The sequence below is a fragment of the Arachis duranensis genome, chromosome 5, assembly GCF_000817695.3.
Source record: "Arachis duranensis cultivar V14167 chromosome 5, aradu.V14167.gnm2.J7QH, whole genome shotgun sequence".
Classification (NCBI taxonomy): domain Eukaryota; kingdom Viridiplantae; phylum Streptophyta; class Magnoliopsida; order Fabales; family Fabaceae; genus Arachis; species Arachis duranensis.
Genome location: NC_029776.3, coordinates 49,359,550 through 49,365,374, shown reverse-complemented (window position 1 = coordinate 49,365,374; position 5,825 = coordinate 49,359,550). Strand labels below are relative to the sequence as shown.

Sequence of the window (5,825 nt, the reverse complement as noted above, 5' to 3'; positions counted from 1 at the left end):
GACCCTCAATTTCAGCCAGAAAATACCTGAAATCACAGAAAAACACACAAACTCATAGTAAAGTCTAGAAAAGTGAATTTTTGCTAAAAACTAATAAAAATATACTAAAAACTAACTAAATCATACTAAAAACATACTAAAAACAATGCCAAAAAGCATACAAATTATCCGCTCATCAATTCTCCTTTTGGATTCTCTTCTGTATTGTTTGGAAGAGTACTAGGAGGGAGTTCAGTAACTTTCTTACTCAGCTGACCTACTTGTGTCTCCAAGTTTCTAATGGAGGACCTTGTTTCAGTCATGAAACTTTGAGTGGTTTTGATTAGATCAGAGACCATGGTTGCTAAGTCAGAGTGGCTCTACTTAGAATTCTCTGTCTGTTGCTGAGAAGATGATGGAAAAGTCTTGCCATTGCTAAACCTGTTTCTTCCACTATTATTGTTGTTGAAACCTTGTTGAGGTCTCTATTGGTCCTTCGATAAGAGATTTGGATGATTTCTCCATGAAGGATTATAGGTGTTTCCATAGGGTTCTCCCATGTAATTCACCTCTTCCATTGATGGGTTCTCAGGATTATAAGCTTCTTCTTCAGATGAAGCATCCTTAGTACTGCCTGGTGCAGCTTGCATTTCGGACAGACTTTGAGAAATCATATTGACTTGCTGAGTCAATATTTTGTTCTGAGCCAATATGGCATTCAGAGTATCAATCTCAAGAACTTCTTTCTTCTGATTCGTCCCATTGTTCATAAGATTCCTTTCAGAAGTGTACATGAATTGGTTATTTGCAACCATTTCAATGAGTTCTTGAGCTTCTGTAGGCGTCTTCTTCAGATGAAGAGATCCTCCAGCAGAGCTGTCCAATGACATCTTGGACAGTTCAGACAAACCATCATAGAAGATACCTATGATGCTCCATTCAGAAAGCATGTCAAAAGGACACTTTCTGATCAATTGTTTGTATCTTTCCCAAGCTTCATAGAGGGATTCACCTTCCTTCTGTCTGAAGGTTTGGACTTCCACTCTAAGCTTACTCAATTTTTGAGGTGGAAAGAACTTTGCCAAGAAGGCATTGACTAGCTTTCCCTAAGAGTTCAGGCTTTCTTTAGGTTGTGAGTCCAACCATATCCTAGCTCTGTCTCTTACAGCAAAAGGGAATAGCATAAGTCTGTAGACCTCAGGGTCAACCCCATTAGTCTTGACAGTATCACAGATTTGTAAGAACTCAGCTAAAACCTGATGAGGATCTTCCAATGGAAGTCCATGGAACTTGCAATTCTATTGCATTAGAGAAACTAATTGAGGCTTAAGCTCAAAGTTGTTTGCTCCAATGGCAGGGATAGACTTCTCCTATAGAAGTCGGGAGTAGGTGCAGTAAAGTCACGCAGACCTTCCTTGCATTGTTGGCATTGTTGTTATTCTCGGCTGCCATGTCTTCTTCTTTGAAGATTTCTGTTAGGTCCTCTACAGAGAGTAGTGCTTTAGCTTCTCTTAGCTTTCGCTTCAAGGTCTTTTCAGGTTCAGGGTCAGCCTCAACAAGAATGCTTTTGTCTTTTCTTCTGCTCATATGAAAGAGAAGAGAACAAGAAAGTATTGAATCCTCTATGTCACAGTATAGAGATTCCTTGAGGTGTCAGAGGAAAAGAAAAATAGAAGGAAGAGGTAGAAGAATTCAAACTTATCAAGAAAGATGGAGTTCGAATTGTGCATTGAGGAGGAGTGCTAGTCCATAAATAGAAGGATGTGAGAAGAGGGGAAGAAATTTTTGAAAATTAAAGTGAATTAATCAAAAGAAATTTTAAAAAAAAGTAATTATTTTTTGAAAACTTAGATTGGGAATGAAATAAAGTGATTTTTGAAAAAGATTTTTGAAAGTAGAAATCAAAAAGATATGATTGAAAACTATTTTGAAAAAGATGTGATTAAAAAGATATGAACGAAAAGTTATGGTTTTAGAAAGATATGATTGAGAAGATATGATTTGAAAAACAATTTAAAAAGATTTGATTTTGAAAATTAATGACTTGGCTAAGAAGAAATTTAAAAGATATGATTCAGACATTAAACCTTTCTCAACAGAAAAGGCAACATAATTGAGATGTTGAATCAAATCATTAATTGTTAGCAAGTATTTTTGAAAATGGAAAGAAATTGATTTTGAAAATATATGATTGAAAAGATATGATTTGAAAAAGATTTGATTTTGAAAAATTATGAAAACTTGAAAAAAATCTGAATTAAAAACAAAATCTTCCCTCTTGTGCCATCCTGGCGTTAAACGCCCAGAATGGTATCCATTCTGGCATTTAACGCCCAAAATGCTACCCTTTTGGGCGTTAAACGCCCAGCCAGGTACCCTGGCTGGCGTTTAAATGCCAGTTTTCCTTCCTCACTGGACGTTTTGAACGCCTAGCTTTTTCTATGTAATTCCTCTGATGTATGTTCTGAATCTTCAATTCTTTGTTTTATTGACTTGAAAAGACATAAATTAAAAAATTTTTGAATTTTTAATGATGAGGAATAATCAAAATGCAACTAAGATCAAATAAACAATGCATGCAAGATACCAAACTTAAAAGTTTGTATACTACTGACACTAACAAATTGAGAATGCATATGAGAAACAACAAAACACTCAAGACAAGGAAATCATCAAGAACAACTTGAAGATTAATGAAGACACATGAATGAATTCGAAAAATGCAAGAAGAACAGAAACATGCAACTGACACCAAACTTAAAATTAGACACTAGACTCAAATAAGAAACATAAAATATTTTTTTGGTTTTAAGATTTTATAAATTTTTTTTGTGCTTTTTCGAAAATTATATGGAAAAGAAAATAAAGAGATTCAAAATTTTTAATAAGTATTCCAGGAATCATTCAATGTTAGTCTTAAGCTTTAGTCTAAAGAAATTAGACATGGCTAGCCAAGCTTCAGCAAAACTTGGTGCACGAAATTGTGATCATCAATGGTGCCATCAACATGGTACGCTCAATTGCAATCTCAACTCTTTATCACAACTTCGCACAACTAACCAGCAAGTGCACTGGGTCATCCAAGTAATAAACCTTACGCGAGTAAGGGTCGATCCCACGGAGATTGTTGGTATGAAGCAAGCTATGGTCATCTTGTAAATCTCAGTCAGGCGGATTCAAATGGTTATGGCTAAAAGATGAATAAAACATAAAATAAAGATAGAGATACTTATGTAATTCATTGGTGAGAATTTCAGATAAGCGTATGGAGATGCTTTGTCCCTTCCGTCTCTCTGCTTTCCTACTGTCTTAATCCAACCCTTCTTACTCCTTTCCATGGCAAGCTGTATGTTGGGCATCACCGTTGTAAATGGCTACAGTCCAGTCCTCTCAGTGAAAATGTTCAACGCGCTCTGTCACAGCACGGCTAATCATCTGTTGGTTCTCAATCAGGTTGGAATAGAATCCAGTGATTCTTTTCCGTCTGTCACTAACGCCCAGCCTTCAGGAGTTTGAAGCTCATCACAGTCATTCAATCCTTGAATCCTACTCAGAATACCACAGACAAGGTTTAGACCTTCCGGATTCTCTTGAATGCCGCCATCAATTCTAACTTATACCACGAAGATTCTGATTAAGGAATCCAAGAGATAAACATTCAAGCCTTGTTTGCTTGTAGAATGGAGGGTGTTGTCAGGCACGCGTTCATAAGTGAGAATGATGATAAGCGTCACATAATCATCACATTCATCATGTTCTTGGGTGCAAATGAATATCTTAGAACAAGAATAAGCTGAATTGAATAGAAGAACAATAGTAATTGCATTAATATTCGAGGTACAGCAGAGCTCCACACCTTAATCTATAGTGTGTAGAAACTCCACCGTTGAAAATACATAAGTGATAATAGTGATCATTGGCTTCGGCCCCAGAGAGGGAACCAGAAGAACCAAGATGATAATACAATAACAAAAGGTCTTATTTTATAGAGAACTAGTAGCATAGGGTTTACAGAAATGAGTAAATGACATAAAAATCCACTTCTGGGCCCACTTGGTGTGTGCTTGGGCTGAGCATTGAAGCTTTCATCTGTAGAGACTTTTCTTAGAGTTAAACGCCAGCTTTTGTGCCAGTTTGGACGTTTAACTCCCATTCTTGTGCCAGTTCCGGCATTAAACAACAAAATTCTTGAGTTGACTTGGAACGCCTGTTTGGGCCATCAAATCTAGGGAAAAGTATAGACTATTATACATTGCTGGAAAGCCCAGGATGTCTACTTTCCAACGCAATTGAGAGCGCGCCAATTGGGCTTCTATAGCTCTAGAAAATTCACTTCGAGTGTAGGAAGGTCAGAATCAAATAGCATCTGCAGTCCTTTTCAGCCTCTAAATCAGATTTTTGCTCAGGTCCCTCAATTCCAGCCAGAAAATACCTGAAATCACAGAAAAACACACAAACTCATAGTAAAGTCCAGAAAAGTGAATTTTAACTAAAAACTAATAAAATATAATAAAAACTAACTAAAATATACTAAAAATATACTAAAAACAATGCCAAAAAGCGTATAAATTATCCGCTCATCAGAATCTCTATGGTCTCTAGATGAGTCTCATATTCTTTAGGTTCCTCAATTGGGAACTCCTTTTTGTGCAGAGGACGTCCAATGAGGTCTTCCTTACTGGGATTCACGTCCTCCTCCTCTTCTCTAGGTTCGGCCACACCAAGTAAGGATATGGCCTTGCACTTTCTTTTTGGATTCTCTTCTGTATTGCTTGGGAGAGTACTAGGAGGAATTTCAGTGACTCTTTTACTTAGCTGGCACACTTGTGCCTCTAAATTTCTAGTAGAGGACCTTGTTTCATTCGTGAAACTGAGAGTGGCCTTAGATAGATCAGAGACTATATTTGCTAAGCTAGAGGGACTCTGCTCAGAATTCTGTGTCTGTTGCTGAGAAGATGATGAAAAAGGCTTGCTATTGCTAAACCTGTTTCTTCTACCATTATTAAAGCCTTGTTGAGGCTTTTGTTGATCCTTCCATGAGAAATTTGGATGATTTTTCCATAAGGGATTATAGGTGTTTCCATATGCTTCACCCATGTAATTCACCTCTGCATTTGCAGGGTTCTCAGGATCATAGGCTTCTTCTTCAGAAGATGCCTCTTTAGTACTGTTGAATGCATTTTACAAACCATTCAGACTCTGAGAAATCATATTGACTTGTTGAGTCAACATTTTGTTCTGAGCCAATATAGCATTCAGAGCATCAATTTTAATAACTCCCTTCCTCTGAGGCGTCCCATTACTCACAGGATTCCTTTCAGAGGTGTACATGAACTGGTTATTTGCAACCATTTCAATGAGTTCCTGAGCTTCTGCAGGCATTTTCTTCAGGTGAATAGATACTTGTAGAATTGTCCAATGACATCTTAGACAATTAAGAGAGACCATCATAGAATATATCCAGGATGGTCCATTCTGAGAGCATGTTAGAAGGACACTTTTTGGTCAGTTGCTTATATCTTTCCCAAGCTTCATAGAGGGATTCACCTTCTTTCTGTCTGAAGGTTTGAACATCCACTCTAAACTTGTTCAGCTTTTGAGGAAGAAATAATTTGGCTAAGAAAGCCGTGACCAGCATATCCCAAGAGTTCAGGCTATCTCTAGGTTGAGAGTCCAACCATGTTCTAGCTCTGTCTCTTACAGCAAAAGGGAAAAGCATAAGCTTATAGACCTCGGGATCAACTCCATTGGTCTTAACAGTATCACATATCTGCAAGAATTCAGTTAAGAACTGAAAAGGATCTTCTGATAGAAGTTCATGAAACTTGCAATTCTGTTGCATCAAA

The 5,825-nt window shown here is 37.2% G+C and overlaps 2 non-coding genes across 2 annotated transcripts; both read left to right on the top strand.

Moving 5' to 3' along the window:
* Nucleotides 1-923: 923 nt before the first annotated feature.
* LOC127747987 (small nucleolar RNA R71) lies at nt 924-1,031 on the top strand. The gene has a single exon (XR_008009930.1). It is a non-coding gene; the product is annotated as a small nucleolar RNA R71 (small nucleolar RNA).
* A 4,431-nt stretch (nt 1,032-5,462) lies between these two features.
* On the top strand, nt 5,463-5,566 carry LOC127748119 (small nucleolar RNA R71). Its single transcript, XR_008010062.1, has one exon. It is a non-coding gene; the product is annotated as a small nucleolar RNA R71 (small nucleolar RNA).
* Nucleotides 5,567-5,825: the final 259 nt, after the last annotated feature.